Source organism: Mus musculus, chromosome 14, assembly GCF_000001635.26.
Source record: "Mus musculus strain C57BL/6J chromosome 14, GRCm38.p6 C57BL/6J".
NCBI lineage: Eukaryota > Metazoa > Chordata > Mammalia > Rodentia > Muridae > Mus > Mus musculus.
Window position 1 is genome coordinate 105,574,108 of NC_000080.6, and position 21,542 is coordinate 105,595,649.

Sequence of the window (21,542 nt, forward strand, 5' to 3'; positions counted from 1 at the left end):
TTTGTCTTTTGTTTTGTTTTATTTTGTTCTGAGACAGGGTCTCTCCCTATGTACATCTGTCCTTGGACTTCCTATGTGGACCAGTCCAGCTTTGAACGCAAGGATGTCTGCCTGCCTCTGCTTTCCTCAAGTTGAGATTATAAACCTGGCTCAGCAAGCTGGACTAGCCCCCGGCAGTTACAAGGTACAGAACAAAACTCTCATTTAGGAGCTGAAATATATCATTCATCACACTTGTACAGTGTTCTTTCAGAGTGATTTTCAGAACACGCTTGGCACACATGAGTGGCAAATCATGGGTGTTTAACTTAGTCAAACTCAAAGTTCTAGGGATCGAACAACTTTACATGAGAACAAAGGAAAATACTGTACCTTAATCTGGCATATGTTAGTATAGAGATAATAACTGAATGTGGTTAAAATTACAAAACACAAAACCTTTTCCTTGGACCACACACATAGTAAATCTGTTTGAAGCTGTGATCTCAGTATTTTTAATTGAGTATTCTCATTGGTTAAAAAGTTCTCAAGCATATATCCTTAGTACATGTATATTTATTCCTTAATTATACATACAACTCTTATGATTTGTTTTCATATTTAACTTTTTTGTCTTTACTTTAGAGAAAAATAACTTTCAGTAGCAATTAAAATGGCCTTTGTTCTTAAGCCAATGGCTTTTCTTGCTCCTATCATGGGTGTGCCCACTCCTCTTTGGAACAGACTGTGGCTCTCAGGAAGTATCTGCAAGTCTTGCTTGTGAGTATTGCCAGCTACAATTGTTTTTTTCTCTTCTTTAAGATGTAAGCACAGCATAAAGCATCACAGAGAGTGTCCTTGGCTATGCAGGGAAAGTTCCAGAACCTTGCCTGTGCAAGGGAGGAGGTAAGATCACCGAGTAGAAGTATGGGCTTAAAGACCTCGACAGTGACTCTCCCTAGCCAACATTTTAATAACTAGAGTAGAGGTATCTCTGCAGTAGGCTTAAGAAAACTAGGGGCTTCTGGGGACTGTACAAAACCACCCTAGCCCTACTCAAGTAGGTGATTTGCAAACTAAGAAGGGAAACTAATATTCACCATGGGTCTAGTATGGTGCCGCCCTGTTCAGGGGCCATCCGTTGGTGAGCCAGTCATCATGTGGAGCTGTATGAATCGTGTAGATGGTAACTTCTGGGGAGAAAGCACAGGCAATGTGATCAGGAATAGGAGAATAACTCTGTGACTGTGTATTTCAGTTTAGTGAGTGAATCCAGGTGTGGCGGTTGCATATTCTGTCTCTATTATTGAAAATACTCTTTTAAACATATAGAGAAAATAGATATTATTTTGAAAAAGATTGTAGGAAACTCTTTGAATTTGGTTTGCTAGAATAATTTCACACATCAGGTTACTTGTGGGTTTGGGGAAATATGCATTGTCCTGGAAAGCAATATTGGAGTAAAGACTGACTCATGCTAGCTAGCTGTTAAGGATTCATCTTTTCCCTTTTAAGTCTGACTTTGGAAGGATGAATAGTATGTATTAAACAAAATGTTCAATTTTCTCTTCCTAGGTCATACCAGTTCTTACTGCTTATATAAACACTCTAGTTTATGCCAACGGAGTTGTTATCATTCTGCAAAACCCCCTATTATCATTTTGATGGAAAAAATCTAATTCAATCCAACAATTATACATTGATCCTCTGAATTTTACTCTACATGACACAGAACGTGCACTTCACGGGGAAGTTGTAGCACACTAAGATGTGCTATAAATCATCTGCAGTTTTATGAAAAGGGAAGCCAGGAACGTTAATGGAGTTTGTTTTTATAAACATGAAGTGTTTGGACATGTTTGATTTTTCAGTTGGGCTGTTCAGCCAAGCTTAGTTAACACCTTGTAAAAAGTGAGTTGCTTCTTATTTCCTTAATGGAAACCAGCGACAGTTAGACTTAAGATGCTGGTATCAGCTGGAGGCCCAGTGCAGCACTCCTTAAACCGCAGGTTGGATCTAGGATGCAAATCCATCTGGGTACTTGAGACCACAAAGCATGGTTCTCTAGGGAATTTAACCTCTCTGCCCATCAATCTTAGACAAGTAAGCTATCTAAAAGCTGATCTCTGCTTCTGATTGCTAGAGTGTAAGAAAGGTTCTATTGATAAGCCATTTACATCTTAATCATCCCTTGCAACCCAGAGCTGGAGCATCGTTTTTTTCAATCTGTTTGGCCTTCAGAACGTGCCCTATTTCTACATCTGTGTAGAGATCACTTTTCTTAGTAATACAATGTTAACTTAAGAATGTGATAAAACAGGAAGTATGCTGGAAGTTTTACTTGTTCTGGGCCCTTAACAAGACACAGCTGTATCAGCAGCTGGGCATTGAAGGAGCTTGGTCCTAGCCTCTCCCGGCAACCTTTTTCAACTAGATCAAAAGGAAATAGACCAGGCAGAAGGTTTTATCATCAAAGCCTATGGAAATCTGTGGGAACCAATACTTCCATTTGGATCGCTTTAGCCTCATCAGACTTAAGGTTCTTCTAGTGGGAATGAAGTTGTAAAGTCAACTAATTTGAAAAGCCTTTTCATCCTCATCAACTTATCCCGATGAGTTTATCAAAGAAAGGGCTACAGTATCAACAAAATGTTCCCTCTCCTCAACACGCTCCACTCTGCTGTCCGTTATTCGCTTTAGCAATTGTTCAAAAAGTCGAGTTAAGTACCACTAATGATGGCTTAGAAGGGATCTCCACTGAAAGTAGCTCGCTTGACATACATTTAATAAACTGCAAATGTCTGCAGTTTTTCAAGCCAGTTCACACTAGAGACAACTGCATGAGGGAAGAAATATTTGTGAGGAGTGAAGGAAGCTGTGAGTGAGTTATGTCCTGAAAGGATGTGTGCTTGGCTATGTCAAGGACGGCGGACTGCAAAGCCTTTGATCCATGGGGAAATGGTGAAGCCTTTCCTGGACTAGGCTCGGGAAACTTGCAAAGACTTCCCTCCTGGTCCCCTTGCTAATAGTACAGACAGAAAATGTCTACTGTAGCCCTCACCCTTCGATCCCCTGCCTGAAGACTGTTCCCCTACAGAGACTGCTCCTAAGACTACCTAAACCTGTCACCTTGATCCAGCTATATGCTGTAAGCCCTTGTCTATATTTAATAACCTCTCTGTTAAACTATATAAGGAGCATGCCGAGCTTCTGGGGTGCTGTAGTTTTTCCATCAGAGGATCTAGTCCACCAATCTCCAGGTTTCTGTGTGTCCGTGTGTCTGTCTGTGTTTGTCTTTTCCTTTCCCTACCGACCCAGTAAGATCAACTTTCTGGAAGCAAGCAGGGATAAAAATATATGAATAATATTTTCTAGACTAAATGAAAATGAAAATGGTTTCATTGATTTAGTATAACTGTTTGCCGCTCCCTAGGGTTAAATTTAACTCATGGGTAATTTAATGGATGTACCAGTGCCTTAGACAAATGGTGAGAAACCCTCTTTTTTTTTTTTTTTAACCTGCATGGCATCCATAGCCACTTCAGTTCATGCTTATTGTACTTTCACTGTAATCTCTCATGGCTATGTGAGGGATTCTCACCAAGTGCCTACATAATCAGCTTCTCATGGGCACTCAGGATTTCTGCAGTTGTCACAATGACTGACATTTTCAGCTCTGTTCGTCTCTTACTGTCAACTAATGTTACATACAACTTTTAGATTTATTTCCTCTAGTCAGTGATTTTAATCATTGCTTACCCCACTTAAATGTCTCCTGTGTTTTGTTTTTCTTTCCAGAAAGAAGTCTGGGGATGACTTCTTGAGGGAAAACCAAAACAAAACAAAACTAAAAACAAAGTCCACAAAAGGTAGATAAGTGTCAAAACAACATCAACTTTAAAAACCCTTTCACCAAAGGACTCTCTCAGAAGCTTAAAAGGGAACACAGAAGATGGGATAAAATATTTATAAATCAGATAACTAATAGTGAGTAAATACCAAGCAACACAAAGAACTCCTGCGGGCAGATAACAACCAAAATAAAGAAAATTAAAGAATACCATTAAAATGTGCTCACAGAACCTGAATAGGCATTTCCTCAAATATCTTAAATATAAGAAAATTAGATGTAGTATCACTGAACATTAGGGAAATAAACATCAAAACCACTAAATATGAACTCATATCCATTAGGATAGCTTCTATAAAAACACAAAAGCAGCCGGGCGTGGTGGTGCACGCCTTTAATCCCAGCACTTGGGAGGCAGAGGCAAGCGGATTTCTGAGTTTGAGGCCAGCCTGGTCTACAAAGTGAGTTCCAGGATAGCCAGGGCTATACAGAGAAACCCTGTCTCAAAAAACCAAACCAAACAAAAAACCAAAACAAACCAAAAAAACCAAAACACAAAAGCAAAACCATAAAAACATATACATTAATGGGAGTGTGGAGAAAGGGCAGCCCTTGGGCAATGTTCATGGGAGTATAAAGTAGTGGGACTATAAGGCAAACCACGGTAGACTTTCCTCCAGAAATTAAACCTTGCAGTCAAATGTAACTTGTAGTGCATATTGCAGGGAATCTAAAACACAGACTTTCAAAGGTATTTCAACACCCATGTTCATCACAGCATTCATAACTGCAAAGGGCTAGGGACAACCTCAGTGTCTGGAAAATTAATAGATACATAAAAAGTACATATGTATACAATGGACTATTATTTGCCTTTAAGAGGGAAATGACCTCTAGTGTACTACAACATGTCTGAAACCTGAGAATATTATTCCATGTAAAATAAACCAATCACAAAAGAGAAAGGCTATATAACTATACTCACGGGAACATCCTAGACCCTCTAGATAACCAAATTCAATGATAGAAAGTAGAGTGCGTTTACCTGAGCTGGGATGGAGGAAAGCGACCAGTTATGTTGTAAAGACAGAGATTTATGTTTGTCTGATGAAACAGTTCTGGAGACAGGTGGTGATGGTGGCTGTCTAATAACACGAACATGCCTGGGACCCTTGAACTGTGTACTAAAATACCTAAGAAAGCAAATTTCTGATGAATGTATATTTCTACAATTTTTAAAGATAAAATTCCACAAAAATATAGTATGCAAAAAAGTAATATAACACTCAATACCCAAATCTTGGCTTCCAAATATCTTTTCCAACAAAAGCAACCAAGGCTGTCTGGAGAAATGAACGTTACTGGGCAGAAGGAGGTAAGGACCAGGTGAGTCTAAGCATCCCCAGTGCCAACAAAGAAGCAGAAATCCTCAAAAGGAGCAGGCAGGGCAGACAGACAGATTAACTTCAAGCAATGGGATGTGTCAGAGACTCAAAAACAACTGAAAGGTCAAAGTCAAATACCTGCCTACTGTCTTCAAGGTTATTAAGGTCACCAAAAAGAAGAAACTATGATAAACTACAGGAGAAGCCATGAGTCAGTATAGTATTGTATGCTGGGTGGGATCCCGGAGCAAGGGAGCTGGGAGAGCTGAGCTACCTGGAACTCAGTTAATGCCACATGTCAGTGTGAGTTCCATAGACTTAACAGATGAACTATGGTCATAGAAACCAAAACCAAACATGTAACTATGAGGAACTGAAGGGAAGGTATTGAGGAGCTCTCTAGACCACTCGGCTTTTCTACAAACATCAAAGTGCTTTAACTTTACTTCGTTTAACAAAAGTAATTCTTGCTGTAGTATAATAATGGCAACCACCTCACACTAACAGCCCACCAGACACTTACAAATATTGAAAAAATTTCTTTAAAAACAATATAGGAAAGGGTGAAATAATGAGGGAAGCCAAAAAGTATTGCGTAATTATGGCAAGGTCTAGAGTACAGTGAGGGTCCAACAAATCATAGTGCTCTTTTAACATATTCTTTTAAATACTAAAGTTATATTTGTCTATTTTTTATGTGTGAGTGTTGGGGTGCATCTGAGTGGAGGTCAGAGTACAGTTTGTGGGAACTGATTTTTCTCCTTCGACTATGTGGGATCTGAAGATCAAACTCAAGTCATCAGAGTGAAAGCAAATGCCTTTACCCACTGAGCCAGCTCAGCAGCCCTCACTTAGTGTTATTGGAGAAATACTGCCTAGTCCTTCCATGTGAAGCAACCCGAGGCAGGGAAGTAACGTTTCTGTCACTAGAGATTATTTGTATTATGCATTATTTGCAAATAACATACAAATGACTATGCCTGATAGAAGCTAATTCTAATGTTTAGAAAATTGTAGCTGTGTAACAACACAGATAAATATATAAATTTATCAATTTTCCTATGTACCAACAATAATAATCTGCAAAAAGACATTGGAGAAAGAAATTAGTAATAGAATCAAACAACGTCAACTTTTTAGAAACAATATAAGTGGACTAAAAATAGGGAAAAGGAAAAGGCTATTTATGGTTTATGTATACAATGTACTACTATACAGCACTTATAAATGCATTTTAAGGAAAATTCTAATATTCTTAGGTGACTGGTAATATAAAGTTAAGTGGAAACTCAGAGTTATATCATTATAATAAATATAAAGTATTTTGTAATAAATATTAAGTGAGTAAAGTGAGAAGGAAAAATCCACAAATACAGAACGCTAAAATTGGTTGGCTTGAAAACTGGAGAAAATCACCTGAAGAATATAAATTTTTCAGTAGAGAAAGGAGATGTATATGTTGTATAAACATAAGGAATTTGGTTCTTCATACAGTCAGCGAGAGTTTTTGAGCTGATGTTCATGTAGAGACAACTATCCATAGTCATTGGCTTCATTTTTTGTTAATCCTAGGTGATCTAGGCAGAGGGCAATGAGGAAGCTGAGTTTAAGGTGCACACTGCATATAAAAAAGGTGATGGCAAATGCGTAACTGAGAAGCCAAAATGAGAAGCATTCGCAGGCAGAGACATAGATTTGGAAGTTACCAAATTCTGATCAAAGCTAAGATGAGTCACTAGTGAATTCAAGGACAGAAGAGCGAGATAAGGGCAGACCATCTCAACAATTTCCCTTTGACCTGGCTTTTCCAGTTTAATACAGAATTGCAAACACCCTTATTTTAGCATATTTTAATGCTTTTCTACTTCTAAAGCTATGAATTACTTCCAATCCTCATTGGAAAGAATACGGAACAATTCAGAATATTGCTGAATGAAACCTAACTTGGTACAACTACTTTAGAAAGCAGTTTGACATTGTCTACTTAGTCAAGACAGTCTCTTCTTCCCCCTTAGAGCTACCTTCTCAGTTACTTTTGTTTTTTTTAAATGCAATTTAACTTACTTTGGATATTTCTGCTTTCCTAATAAAAATCTTTTTTCCTTAGTTATTCTTTCAATGGGTATATCAATAGAAAGAGATACCTATAGATAAACAGGTGGTAGATAGATAGATAGATAGATAGATAGATAGATAGATAGATAGATAGATAGACAGATGGCTAGATAGATAGACAGACAGACAGATGGCTAGATAGATAGGCAGACAGATGATGGATAGATAGAAGAAAATGTCATAAAATGTGAAACATAAAGTCATGTGATGTTTCAAGCCTTTTAAAACAGCATAGGCTATTAGCTGTAGAGACACTGGTTAAGATATTAGTTTTAAGTCAACTGGTAGGCTCTTCTGTATTGGGTAGTGATTGATACAGAGAGCGTCACATGACTGTGTCCCTCATTACATAGATGAAAACGACAGAGCTATGGTGTCTCTCAGGTGGATGAAGGGACGATGAAGAGTGAAGAATTATCAGAGAGACCTTGTCCTGTCCTTCAGACTTTGTATTCCATTCCAAACATCGTAACACATTCATATTAGTTCCCAGCTAATTTTAGTTTGGTTTATCTCTTTATTGTGTGTTGCATGCTCATATATACGTGCACATGTGTGAAGGTACATGTGGAAATGAACATAAGGTGATTCCTCGACTCACTAACTTTTTTTGTTGTGACAGGGTGTCTCACTGAACCTGAAGCTCCTCTGTTGAGTCTCAAAGATCCTCTTGTCTCTGCCATGGCAGGGATTATGAAAACACATTGTTATACGTAACTTTTTTGGCTGGTGCAGGGGATTGAACCCTGTTGGGTGTAGTTTTATATGATACAGCATTTCCTTTTGTTGTACCTACCTTTGCTCTGGGAGGTGACTGCACTACCAGCTCCCATCTGAGACCCATGACTCCATGGACAAAAGATACACACACACACACACAGACACACACACACACAGACACACACACACACACACACAGACACACACAGACACACACACACACACAGAGAGAGAGAGAGAAAGAGAGAGAGAGAGAGAGAGAGAGAGAGAGAGAGAGAGAGAGAGAGAGAGCTAATGTTAATTCCTTTACAATTTGCCTTCTTGGCACAATTTCAAGCCTGGAAAAGTGTGCCCTTGCCAATTTGTTATCTCATCTCTCCACTTGCCCTAAACTTTAGTGGCTAGTCTCACCTAGACCCTGCCAAAAATCCTTGCCACTGCCTCTAGCAGAGGCCACAGGTCCCAGCCTCCTCCACATGGTTGCTGTGTCCTTTTTCTTCCTGCAAAGCATGGCAGAAAGCTCCTCTCTCCTTCCCTGCATCTACCTCTTTCTCCTGGGACCCAGAAGTCCTCCCTATGCCTTCTGTTTGATTAAACAGTTTCAGATATGGGCTCCCTCTCATGGAACGGATCTTAAGTCAACGTTTGGTTACTCCCACAAGGTTTGTGCCACTATAGCTAGAGCATATTTTTCATGCAAGACAGCTAATATATTAGAAATTAGCCCCTGTCCTTTTTTACTGACCCTTTTTTAGGGTTTATTTATTTATTTATTTATTTATTTACGTGCATGGGTGTTTTTGCCTTTATGTATGTATGAGTACTACATGCATACATGATGTTAAAGGGATAAGAAGAAAACATTTGATCACTTGGAACTGAAGTTACAGATGGCCATAAGCCACCATGTGGGTACTGAGAACTGAACCTGGGTCTGTTTTAAGAGCAGCAAGTACTCTTAACTGCTGAGCCTTCTCTTCAGTCCTATTTTGTATTTCTATTAAAAAAAGTTTAATACAAATAGTAGTTGTACATAACATGACATTTTGAAATAATAGTTATTGTAGAACCTAGGTAATTAACCAATGTCTTACTTTGCATAGTTATTATTTTTGTGGTGAAAGCCCTCTTTTTGAATTTTTAATGAATATAATATAGTATTATAAACTATAGTAACTTAGTTTTTATACAATAGACCTCTTAGAATCACCCTTCCTATCTACCAGCAATGACATAATCTTTGAACAACATTTCCTGCCTTCTGCTGACCAACACTCTCCTCTCTACGTCTAGGACTGACATCCTAAGTTTTATATTAGGGAATCAAGAAGCAAGCATTTGTACAATAACAGCCTTCCAAAGGAAAAGTGTTTGTACCGTGTGTGAAACTCATCAAAAGTTTAGTTCCATACACGCACAATTTTGGCTCTTTGCAGTTTTTCTCCAAGTGCTGAACAGAGGTGGGAATCTGCTGTGACATGCACTCAGTAATGAAATTGTCTTTCACCTAGGCATTGCACTTGAGGCTATGTCTTCTGCCTGCATGGTGTAAGCTGACACCCAACCCCAAAGGCTGGGCTGTACCTTAAGTCATAGCATCAGCTTAAGTGAAAGGTTCTTGTTTCCTCCTCCTTCCCCATGCTCTTTATTTCTGTTTAGCTTCTTCATAAATATACACTCTGTAAAGTCAGGAGTGAGAGAATGCAAGTGTGGCCAGAAAGAATGAAGAGTTCACAAGCTTAGGACAGAAGGGAGTTACATGAAACCATTGAGCTCAATTAACAAGTGAAAAGTGAACTAACTCCTTCCAGGGTGATTTTTAATTCTGTCAAATAAAGAGGAACCAGACTGCAGGGTAAACTCTTATTTATTAGTTTTGGTTAATGAGTTTTTCCATAAGCAGAATTTCTTAAATTTTATTGAATCAATAAAGCCACCATTTGGAAATCTGGTCTTTCCCACCAGAGCAGAACTTTAATGGAGCATACAGCAAACACCCGAGTGTTGTAAAGTGTCTCTGTGGTGGCGAACAGCTCTGCAGAGTCTGTAACTAGCCTGGTTGACAGGGTTGCAGAAATCTCTCATTTTAAGCTTAATCTTCAGCTCAGGAAATAATACCAAGAACTGACAAATGGGTTTTCATGACATTAAAAAGCTTTGGCATAGGGCAGGAGACAATTGAGCAGTTCCTACAAATGAAGAAAAAGCATGGGGCAGAGGCTTCATATCCAGAATGTACAACAAGCACCCAAACTACCAGAAAAACAAACAACAGTCGAGTTAATAAAATGCACAGACACGTCTCAAAAAATGAAGTACAAATGGCCAATAAACGTGAGAAAAAATGTAGACACCAATAGCCATCGAGGAAATGCAGATTGAAACTACAGAAGAAGGTTTCATATGGGAGGAGGAGGGTATGTAGTATACATAATCACAAAATATCATATATATATAATCCATGAAGCCCGACATTTTATACAATGAATATACCCAAAGGTACATTTACTCTCTGCCATAAACCTCATATGAACTTGTTTTTATTTTCTGAATTATGTATTTTCCCTATCTTTGTTACCAATGAACAGTTAGTTATAAGACTTCCACTAAGGAAGTGATGTCAGGCACTTCCTCCTTCCTCTAGCCTCATCTCAATCATCTGTGGTCAACCCCCTTCGTAGTACAGCCACCCCTGCCTTGTTCACGGTCAAAAGACAAATTTTCCCCTGGTGAGTGTCTTATAAACACCTGCTTTTGTTTATAAGTGCTTCAAAGCAGAGCTGTCAGGTGGAGCATAAATCCTTCCCCGGAAGTCAAAAATGGCACAAAGAATGTGTTTGCAGAGAACCAGTCAACACATTATTTCTAAAGTCCTTGGTGGAAAAGTAAACTCCTTCACTGTGGCCCCAAGTCCTTTACACTGCATGGTTTTTTGTTTTGTTTCTAAGACAGAAAAGAAACGAAATAATGATAGCTTGGGGATGGTTGGCTCACTTGGAGAAGGCTGCGTCAGCTGCCTACAGTGTCTCTAGATCTAACCTCTGTTCATAGAAGACACAGCAACAGCAGCATATTAGGATAAAAAGAAATGAGTTTCAACCTTATTTGTGGACCACGCACACATTTATTTATAAATGGAGCCCTCTGGATGAATTCAGTCCAGTCACAAGCCAAATAGATCAAGAAACAAAAACTTACTCCCCCTCCCCCTCCACAAACAATGTCTGTAGCCCTGACTCATAAGTGGAAATCCCAGGAGGCAATTTAGGTTTCGTGGTATATAAAGTATAAAACACTTTTTCAACGTATTTATTTATTTGGTGGGTATGTGTGAATGCACACATGCCATTCGTGGGTGTGGAAACCATAAGAAAGATGGCAGGATTCGCTTCTCTTCCTTCCACCGTGTGGGCTCTGGGTGTGGAGTTCAGGTCATCACACATCTCAACAAACAGCTTTTTCTGCCGAGCCATCTTCTGGTCTGATAAAACACCTTAGGAAAAATCTTCCTAGTTATTGTTCGTCTGTCATGTTGCTTGACGACTAACTGCAGAACAATATGTGTGTTCTTTTCCCTTAGGCTATGCTAGATAGCTATGTTTGCTAGTGTTTTCTCCAACCTGATATACCTAAGGGATTCGTGAGGGTCCTTATGCGGCTGGTCGCCATAGTCAGGCTCGGCTGCACGGAAGTACCACTGCCTGATGGGTCAATGGTCTCACTATTCTCATCCTCTTTTTCCTGCTTACAGGTATTTACTGGCACTTACGTATTCTGCATTATGCTATGACGTATTCTGCATTATGCTATGACGTAGTCTGCATTGTGCTGTGACGTCATCTAAGGGGCCTGACTAATAACATCCAGGAATCCTTAAAGGTACATGCGGGTCTGTCTGTTATCCACCTCTCTCGGATCCCTCCAGGTCTCTAGCCAGCAGGATGGTTATTACATTCATTGAAACTTTTTTAAAAATCCCACTGAAAGAGAAGACGACTGTTTCTCGGGTACCTTGTCCTGCTACTGCTACTTGTATTTTTTTTTCTTAAAAGATTATCTCCAATTTCATGTTAGATCACATACTCATTTAATTCTTACTGAAGCAATTTTGCCTTTTAGAGTCTGCTACCAACATTTTCCGTTGTCCACTTTTTTTTTCTAATGTAAAAGAGAAAAGGAGACTGAAAAACATCATGTCTTTTATGGGAAAGGAAACAGCAATATCCACAAACGGATATTAGTTTCTGATGGGTTTATGCCCTTCTTTCCATGAGCAACAGTTTAATGTTTTTGCTCAGCATAAAGGGGAAATGTGTCTGGAGACGTTTCTTTTTTCCTCTCCATCACTCAATACTGATGTTTGTATCATGGTCAGTTTTCACTTACTTTATATGTTGGTTGTTTCTTCTTCAGATTACTTTATAAGAGCAGAGCTCAAAAGAATTTTGAAGGGGAGAAGATTGGGGGAACATGTAAGCTATTTAGATGTTTATAGGACAAGCTCAGCTTTGTTCTGTTTATTTACTTATTCTCTGCTTTGTTTGTTTGTTTTGTTTTGTTTTGTTTTGTTTTGAACAGGGTTTCTCTGTGTAGCTCTAGCTGTCTTGGAGCTTGCTCTGCAGACCTAGCTGGCTTGAAATCAGAGATCTGCCTGCCTCTGCATCTGGAGTGCTGGGATTAAAGACGTGAGCCACCACTGCCCAGCTGGACAAGCTCAGTTTTAAGATGGCTGCAAGTAGTAGAAAAAACAAACAAACAAACAAACAAACAAACAAAACAGTGATATACACATACAGTCCCGTTACTTGCTGAAAAAGTATAAAGACATAAAAACAGTGAAAATCATTATACACATAAAGAGATGGCTCATTGAGAATTTCTTGCTGATTGCTTGCTGTGGTCTTCCAGGGGTCTCTGGAGCTGGAGTGCAATGAGATGCATAGGTCAAGAAGCTCTTAGTACCCAGTGTGTGAGCATCCTTAGGTTGTAGACAGCAATCGTCTCCAGCCTTGCCCATGAGATATTCTGATAAAGGTCAAACCCACAAAATGGACACAGAGCAGCTATGAAAATCAGCTTCTGAAAATATTTTTTGTCATACTAAATAAATAAATAAGCCATTGACTACAGTTTAAAAGTTTCTTATTTTGTTGGCGAGTGCACTTTAGATTTCTTTCCATATGTGATACTTCCTGCCCTTAACATTTTATTGGCTTTATGTCATCAAAAAGACACATTCAATTTGTCCTACAATTACCTAGTCTTAAAGAGCCAGGCATGAATATACATTGTAATTTTATGAATTTTCTCTCACAGAATGGACAGATTTACTGTCATCCCCCGTGCTTCACATTTAAAGTCACCTGTATGACTTATATTTCTTCAATGTGTATTTATTTGTGTGCAAGAGAGTATGCACACATTCAGGCCACGCCCACTAGTGGAGGTTAGAGGATACCTCAGAGACACTCGTTCGTTCTCTCCTACTGTGGGTACTGGGATAAAATTCAGACTTGGTGGCAGTGCCCCTATCCCTGTCTCACTGGTTCCTTTCAATCTGTTTTCAGAACATCCTCGTTGTCTAAAAAGCCATTTCTGTGTCTTTCCCTATAGTATTAAGAGCCCTAAAACTAAGAGAAAAAAAAAAAAAAAAGAATCTTTCAGATCCACTTTTCGTTGTCTATATCGATTTCATGCCTTGTAAGGTCTGCTTCGTTTTCTTAAGTTGATCTCGGATTTATGAGCAAAGTTTTAAAATGCTAAAATGGGGGAAATTGGTTCAATATTTCAAGCATTTCTTCTGTCGCTTTATTTCCCTGCTGTATTAATTTGTGGTTACTCACCTTCTCCTCAGCGATCTCCAGGGAACCCCAAATCTGACTCTCTATGATCTGACACGAACCCAAACATTTCTCCCAATAAATTACATCTCGTGTGTAATAAAGCGAAATTGCTTCTTTAGGCTGGGGGAGAATCCTCTAGGCAGCCATTGGCTACAGTTCGGGGGTTTTGTTCACTCGCATCCTGAGGACGCAGCTCTGAGCCTATGTGGGTCTGGGAGGGGGAAGGTTGCGTTCCCTCACTGGTCCAAACAATGCCAGAATGTTTTTCCCCTGTCCATTCACTTAAACAATGTACCATTCTGTACCTCATAAGCACTTAATTTATTCCAACTCTTTGGCCTGACCTGTAATCCCCTCTCCTTACCCATCTGACCCATCTGCGTTTCATTTCCCACTCATCGATGGCATCCAAAGAGCTAGGCCCAGGCCCTATTTGGAACCATTAGACAGAGATTGGCACTCTTCCCTCTTCCTGCACCACATCCTCTGCTGGAAAAAAAATGACCATCGGATCAGAGAACAGAGGCTGCTTTGTCCCCGGTAACGGGGATCTGGAAGCGTTTTCAATCATTTGTACTCTATACCCACTCAAACGCATTAATGTGATCAACATTGGGTCTGTTGTGGGCATTTTTTCCAGCAAATAGCTTGCTAACATTCCAGGCATGTACTTCCCCGAAAACAAGACTGAGACAGGGCCCTGAATATTCAATTGGAAAATCACCAAGAGCAGAAGCTTAGCTTGGCACGGCTGGTGTTGATTCTTAATAAGTGACTTCCTAAAGCTGAGGCATGGGCCTTACAGCGTCAATGACTTGTTTGAAAAATATTTTGTAGGTGCCTCATACCACTCGATTTCCTGTGGTATGCGTCATATTGTGAGCTATTCCAAGCCAGCCTGGTTAAGCACACTAACTCGCCGCCCCCCACCCCAAGATTGTGGTGTTTAACTAAAAATGTCTTTATACAAGATGAGCTCATAGCTATTACTGCTGATGTAGTTTTAACTGCTTGGATACCAATTTCAGTTGCTTGAAAATGTGCCAGCACAGGGTAAACCTGAGCACAGCCATATCTCACCCTGTAGAACATGGCGGGATGCTGTCCCAAGAAGCAGCGTTGCTTCAGGGGAAAGTGGCCCAGTTCAACACAATGCATACCTTTCACTTTCATTAGAAAGACTTACTGTTCTTAATATATTACCAAAGTCAAGGTGCTGAAGACATCTGGAACACGGGAATAAAATTAACCCTTTCACAGCTTCAGGTATTTTTTGTAACGCTTGCCAGGGAGGAGAGCTAAATTCAAGAAACCGAGAGGATTTTCTCAATTATGTTTCAGAAAGCAAACCCAAAGGCCTGACGTGCTGTTCACGAGTTCAAGTGTACGTGGGTGGGATTTGGGCGAGGGCTAAACAGGATACTGTACGCAAGAGACTTTTGACGAGGGCTTCTAATTTTAGACACGGGGCGTGGGGAGAGCAAATACGGCCGAGTGTCATCAGCACGCCTCATAAAGTATCCGGCACTTCCGCAGGCTGCAGTGCTTTACAGGACTTGTGATGTAGATCGTCGTCATTTTTGTTTCACAAACAAGGAAGGAGAATCTCAGAGATTCCGTAAACTCCATAAAGCGGTGATTCATGACAGAAGCAGGGACGCAACTTCGACCAGTGTGAGTAACCCACTGGGACTTATCTGCCACCTTGCTGCCCGGAGATAAAAAGTATTCTCATCTCTATTACGGCTGCCTTTGTCTACTGTTGTTCAAAGGATTCAGGCTTGCCCGGGTGTCCTGAGCTAAAAGGAGAAATGAATATAAATCTGTGCGAGTTGTGTTCTGTCCTGCTTTCTTCCAGTGAATAGGTTACAGGCGGCATCTAGTTTGGGGCCAGTCCCCAGCGGCTGCGCAGTGGCTATTAACTGATTAGACATTGTCTATGCCATCTCTGAATGATTTGTGTCTCTACAATAGGACCTTTTATAACAGAGAAGAGAGGGATTGATACCCTGGACACTGCCTGGGCTGTGTTTGCCTCTTGGGGCAAATAATTTTCCTTGGTACCAGGAGCAGCTCTGATGTGGCTGCTTTGCCCTTATGTGGCCCGGGGCTTTCAGCTTGGGAGAAAACGTTCAGCCTGGTCTTGGATGAAACAAGAAGGTACCAGAGGGGAGCCAGGGCAGCCATGTTGTTTGTCAGAAGAGAGGACCACATGTGCCTGTCTCAGGATGATTGGCAAGGCAAGAGGATACCAGTGGGAAAAGGTGAAAGATTCTTAGAAGCAATGAGCTACCAAACCATTACACTGCACAGCACTAGGAAGGAGAAGAGGACTTTCAGTTGAGAAAGACTCTACCATGAGCTGGAAAATGGAACTTCTGTGTTGGATGTTTCCTGTGAGCTCAGAATTTGGGGTCTGTCAGGTTGAAAGCTACAGGGTGATACTCAGAGACTGTAAAAGGACTTTAAGTCGTCCCATTTGACTTGGTGTGTAGCACACTATCTGAAGCAGGCATCTTGCTTCTTGATCAAGATAGACACAGCAAACCAGTCTTTCTAAAAACCAACCAACCAGATTTACTTATTTAACATGTATGAGTGTTTTTTTTTTCTGCATGAATGTGTGTGCTCCATGTGTATGTGTGTTCCGTGTGTGCTCCATGTGTCTCTGCCCAAGGAGTCAGAAGGGATTGTCAGCATCCCTGGAACTGGAGTTGCAGATGGTTGTGAGCCACCATGTGTGAGCTGGGAATCCAACCTGGGTGCTCTGTGCTCTTACCCGCTAAGCCACCCTTTTGGCCCGTAGGGTGGGGCTGAACTTTCCTCATAGAGTATAATTTTTAGAAAATACAGATTTTAAAATTACTGGTGTATAGTTTTAAAACATTAGTGGAGACATCAATTCAAAATATCTAACCTGGATATTGTTTTTTTGTGTTTACGTTGTAAGCAGTTCATATTTTCTACTTTGAAACACTGGAAGTTTCTTTGAAGAGAGTTTTTTTTTTTTATCACGTATTATTTTGACTGGGAGATTTGCCACCACAGGATTGTCACATTTGGTGATAAGCCACACGAATATGTCACCAACCTAAAAATACGTTGGCATGTTTATTATTTCTTTTCTTCATTTCTTTCATTCTTGCAGTTAAACTCTACTCTGGAACTATTTAACGAGAAGGTGACATTAGGAAAGAAAGATTTCTTTTTTCTCCTGATAAAGACAGATAAGCTGGGAGCTAGTGAGAAGTCAGCTGGTTCAAGCCATCTCTCGCCTCAAGAATTCACCTTTCACATGTTTCTGCACTGTTATTCTAGTCCCTACGAGCGGCTGCACCCGTCTCCACCCTTAGCAGAGCAGACAGAGGGCACAGTAAGGAAATGTCAAAAGGCAGAAACCGAATGACCTACAGGGGTGTTTCTATCAATTTGGAGATACTGGCTGGAGCCTGTATGTATGAGGCTCACGCTGGCTTGAGTTTTCCCAAAGCCAGTTCCACAGCTGCCCTTCACGATTATGGTAGACTTAAGTCTATATCCACTGAGGGTCTTAAGTAGAGACTGTGTTGGAGGGAACGGATCGAACATTGGGGTTTTCTCAAAAGATTACATGGGACTCCTCAGGTAAAACTGCCTGAGCCTCTCCTTCCTGACGCAGTGCACACCAGGTCTCAGGAAACAGCAGGTCTTAATTAGCCCTCCAGTTTATAGTTTCACCTGAAAAAATACATTTAAAAAAAATCATATATAGTTGGCTGTCGAGATTTTTCAAGTCAATAAATTCTTGCTAATTAATCACATTAACGGTACTCCTTAAAAGTTGAAACAGAATCAGAAAACAAACCAAAATCCCCATAAATATCCTACATAAAGGCCTATTCACAGATCCTTTTTCAGTTTGGAAGACTTTTACAAGTGTTTTTCCCTTCCTGACAGGACACACGCATGCACAGGCACATGCACGCACACACGCACACACACACACACACACACACACACACACACCTACTGTGTCACTCACCATAGCTGTTACTATCTGCACAGGAAGGTGGTTCTGGGAACAGATTTTGATACCTCAGGACATCACCGTAATTGCCTTAGTGCTTAAGTGTTCCTACTTGGGACTGGTTTAAAGGATAAGAACTCAGAAACGTTGGGAGCAAAGTTACTTGTCTCAGAGTCCCCTCCCCAGAAAGATAATCATATGAAAAGATGTTCAGCTGGGAACACAGAGGGGATGGTGGATGTCTTGCTTACCATCTGCAAAAGGACCCTAATTCTTAGCATGTGCTTGCTCCTCTAATATTCTGTCTGATGCCTTGATCTGTAACAGAACACAATGTCCCAAAGCAGGGTTGTTTAAATCCACTTTAGAAACATAGCCAAACAGATCCAAATTTCCACCTCTCTCCACGGTGTGTGTCCTGAGACTAATGTTGCCAATGGTCATTAAAACGGCTTCTCCTGAGCTAGAGAGGTGGCCCCATGGGTGCAAGCACAAGCTGCTCTTGCAGAGGATCCATGAACGGTTCCCAGCAGCCAAATCCTACAGCTTAATCCAGCTCCAGGTAGATCTGCCTCAGCCTGCATGTACCCTATAGACAGACAAACAGACACACACACATGAAAATAACTTTCCAAACTTGTAAACCATAGTTCTTCAATTTTTTTTATTTGTTTGTTTCCATCGAGTGTGCTGTGATTTAGAATTCTTAGCTGGAGCTGCCCCACCCACCACGACAATCTGAGACTTGGAATCTGAACCTGGAGTTGGAAGCAGAACTTTAGATCAGTGTGATGCTCCTCCTGCACAGAGGCTTCTTGTGGTAGACGTCAGTCAACACTGAAACCCACAGCTCATCAACACTCAGAGAAAAGGAGACCTTGAGACCCTGAATCCTACGTGACATGTTTATATTATATCCCTCATTTCGAAGCTAACGTGTCTACATAGAAGAGGAGGCAGAAAGATTGTAAGAATCAGAAGCAATGGATGGTTTCAAAGAAAGAATGTCTTCCAGACATAGCAGAGCAGATGCACGTATGACCTCACAGAGACTGTGGTAGCATGCACAAGACCCGCACAAACTCAAGCTAGACATAATCTCGGCACACAGGAGGGTAGGCACGACATCCCGTTTCCTGCTGCTGGGAGACAGACAGTGAACTGTCTTCCACAGGATGGCCACACTCTGGACAAACCCCTCTCTCGTGACAGTAGCCAGCCAACACAACCTGGACTCCATGGGTTTTATTTTGTATTTATGGTGAGGGTCGGGGGAGAAAGCACAAGAAGTTAGGTGAGTCAGGAGGCAGGGAGGGCATGGGAGGAGCTGGGGAGGGGAATGAATATGATCAAAATATACATAAAGAATTATCAAAGAGTAAAAAATAAACTTAAAAACCTTAGCTGTTGTTTCTCTGTAGCTGTAGGATTTCTGAATGTGGGTCATTTTTTAAACGGATCAGTTAACCTCAGTTATTTATTAGTTTTGACAAACAACCAATTTTATATCGTTGAAGCAGGATGGCAAGAGCTTTAGAAAACCTCTGATTTTGTTTTGGTTTGGTTTTTTTGCAGTGTGAAGGATCAAACCCAGGACCGTGTTCAGGCTAAGCAAGCATCCAACCACTGCGCTACATCAGAAGCCCTTTTTTTGTGACTGGCTCTCTCTATGTAAAGCTGACCTTGAACTTCCTCTGTACTCCACATTGACCTGGAAACTGTCCTCTCTCTACCTACATAGTGCTTGGATTATAGCTGTGACCACCTCAGGTGAACATGCTTTCATTTCTTCTGATACTTTTACATGTTATTATCAAGATGGCCTAACTCTAATTTTCCATTTCTGTAGGGGAAAATGTCTATAAACATTTCAGCTCAATAAATAGTTGATTGTGGTGGAAATAAAACTTTTTTTTTTATTCCCATGTAGACATTTTAGGATTAATGATTTTATAGTATATAAAAAGGAAAAAATAGCTGTACTTAATTATAAACAATTGTCTTTGGATGTCTTTCATGAATTTGACTCTTCACTGACAGAGGTTTAATTCCTTTGTCTTCTTGCTTCTCTTCCTAGTGTATCACTATGAGTTATAATGCCATCCATTTAAGGTATGATGCTGTAACAAGGCTCTTCACATGCTCCCAACTAAACCTCTGACTGTTTAATATGGATAAAGCATTGCAATTCATTTTCTTCAACTTAGAAATTCAGAGAGTTCAATTGTTTACTTACTCAGTCAACTTCCACTGAGGGTCAACGTCAAGCCAACATTTGACTATGTGCTGTTAATACAAAAATAAGTAGCACTCATTGTCTCTTGGGTATTGTGTGGTCAGACTTATAGGAGACTGGAATGGTGATGAGACATACAAATATATTTCCCTTTATTCATAGAAGGTATCAAGAAGCAAAGTGAATACCATGGGGAACAGTTCACAGTAATTCCAGTTAGGAGCCTAAGAAAGAAGACTGCCAGAGCCTGACAAATACAGATGCGGATGCTCACAGCCAATCATTGAACTGAGCACGGGGACCACATGGAGGAGTTAGAAAGAACTGAAGAAGCTGAAGGGGTTTGCAACTCCATAGGAAGAACAACAATGTGAACTAACCAGACCCACCAGAGCTCCCAGGAACTAAACCGCCAACCAAAGTGTACACATGGAGGGACGCATGGCTCCAGCCGCATATGTAGCGAGGATGGCCTTGTCAGGCATCAATGGGAGGGGAGGCCCTTGGTCCTGAGAAAGCTTGATGCCCCAGTGTAGGGGAATGCCAGGGCAGGGAGGCGGGAGTGGGTGGGTGGGTGGTGGAGCACCCTCACAGAAGCAGGGAGAGGGAGGATGGGATAGGGGATTTCCAGAGGGGAAACCAGGAAAGGGGATTACATTTGAAACGTAAATAAAGAAAATATCCAATAAAAGAAAAGAAAAAAAAGAGAGAGGGCTTTGGAGGGATGGAACAGCACTGGCTATTCTTCTAGAGGGCACCTACCTGATGGCTCACCACTGTCGGCCATTCTGATTCTGCAGGGTCCCATGCCCTCTTCTTGCCCCTATGGACACCACACTCACATGGTACATATTTACACATGCAACCAAAATATCCCTACATTTAAAAGTAAATAACATCTAAAAGAGGGAAAGAGAAATAGGAAAGGTCTTTTGCCATCCCCTATCTTGTAGAAGACATACAGAAAGTGAGAGATGACATGTAGCTGAGATGCAGTGTACGAAGGCCTGGATCATGGCTGGACTGTGAGAGACCAGGGGGACATCAGCTACTTAAAGTCACAAACAGGTGCCGAAAGGATAGAGATCAATACAGAGACAGGTAAAGTGTGTTCCCTTTAGTTGAGGGCTAGTCCAAAGAGAAGTGGGGGACTGCTTTAACTCCAGGAGACTGGCTATGATGTTGCCTGAATAGACAAGATCCTTCTTATACTTACCTCACTTAGGGAGCTGGGACTCCGGTGAGACAGTCAGGTGGGGAGTTTCTTTCTTTCTTTTTTTTAAATATTTTTTTATTAGGTATTTTCCTCATTTAAATTTCCAATGCTATCCGAAAAGTCCCCCATACCCTCCCCCCCACTCCCCTACCCACCCACTCCCACTTTTTGGCCCTGGCATTCCCCTGTACT

The 21,542-nt window shown here is 40.8% G+C and overlaps 1 long non-coding RNA gene across 1 annotated transcript; it reads left to right on the forward strand.

Annotated features, from left to right (window-relative positions):
* The first annotated feature begins 15,441 nt into the window (after positions 1-15,441).
* Positions 15,442-19,822, forward strand: 9330188P03Rik (RIKEN cDNA 9330188P03 gene). Its single transcript, NR_102319.1, has 3 exons — positions 15,442-15,566; positions 18,585-19,192; positions 19,474-19,822. It is a non-coding gene; the product is annotated as an RIKEN cDNA 9330188P03 gene (long non-coding RNA).
* Positions 19,823-21,542: the final 1,720 nt, after the last annotated feature.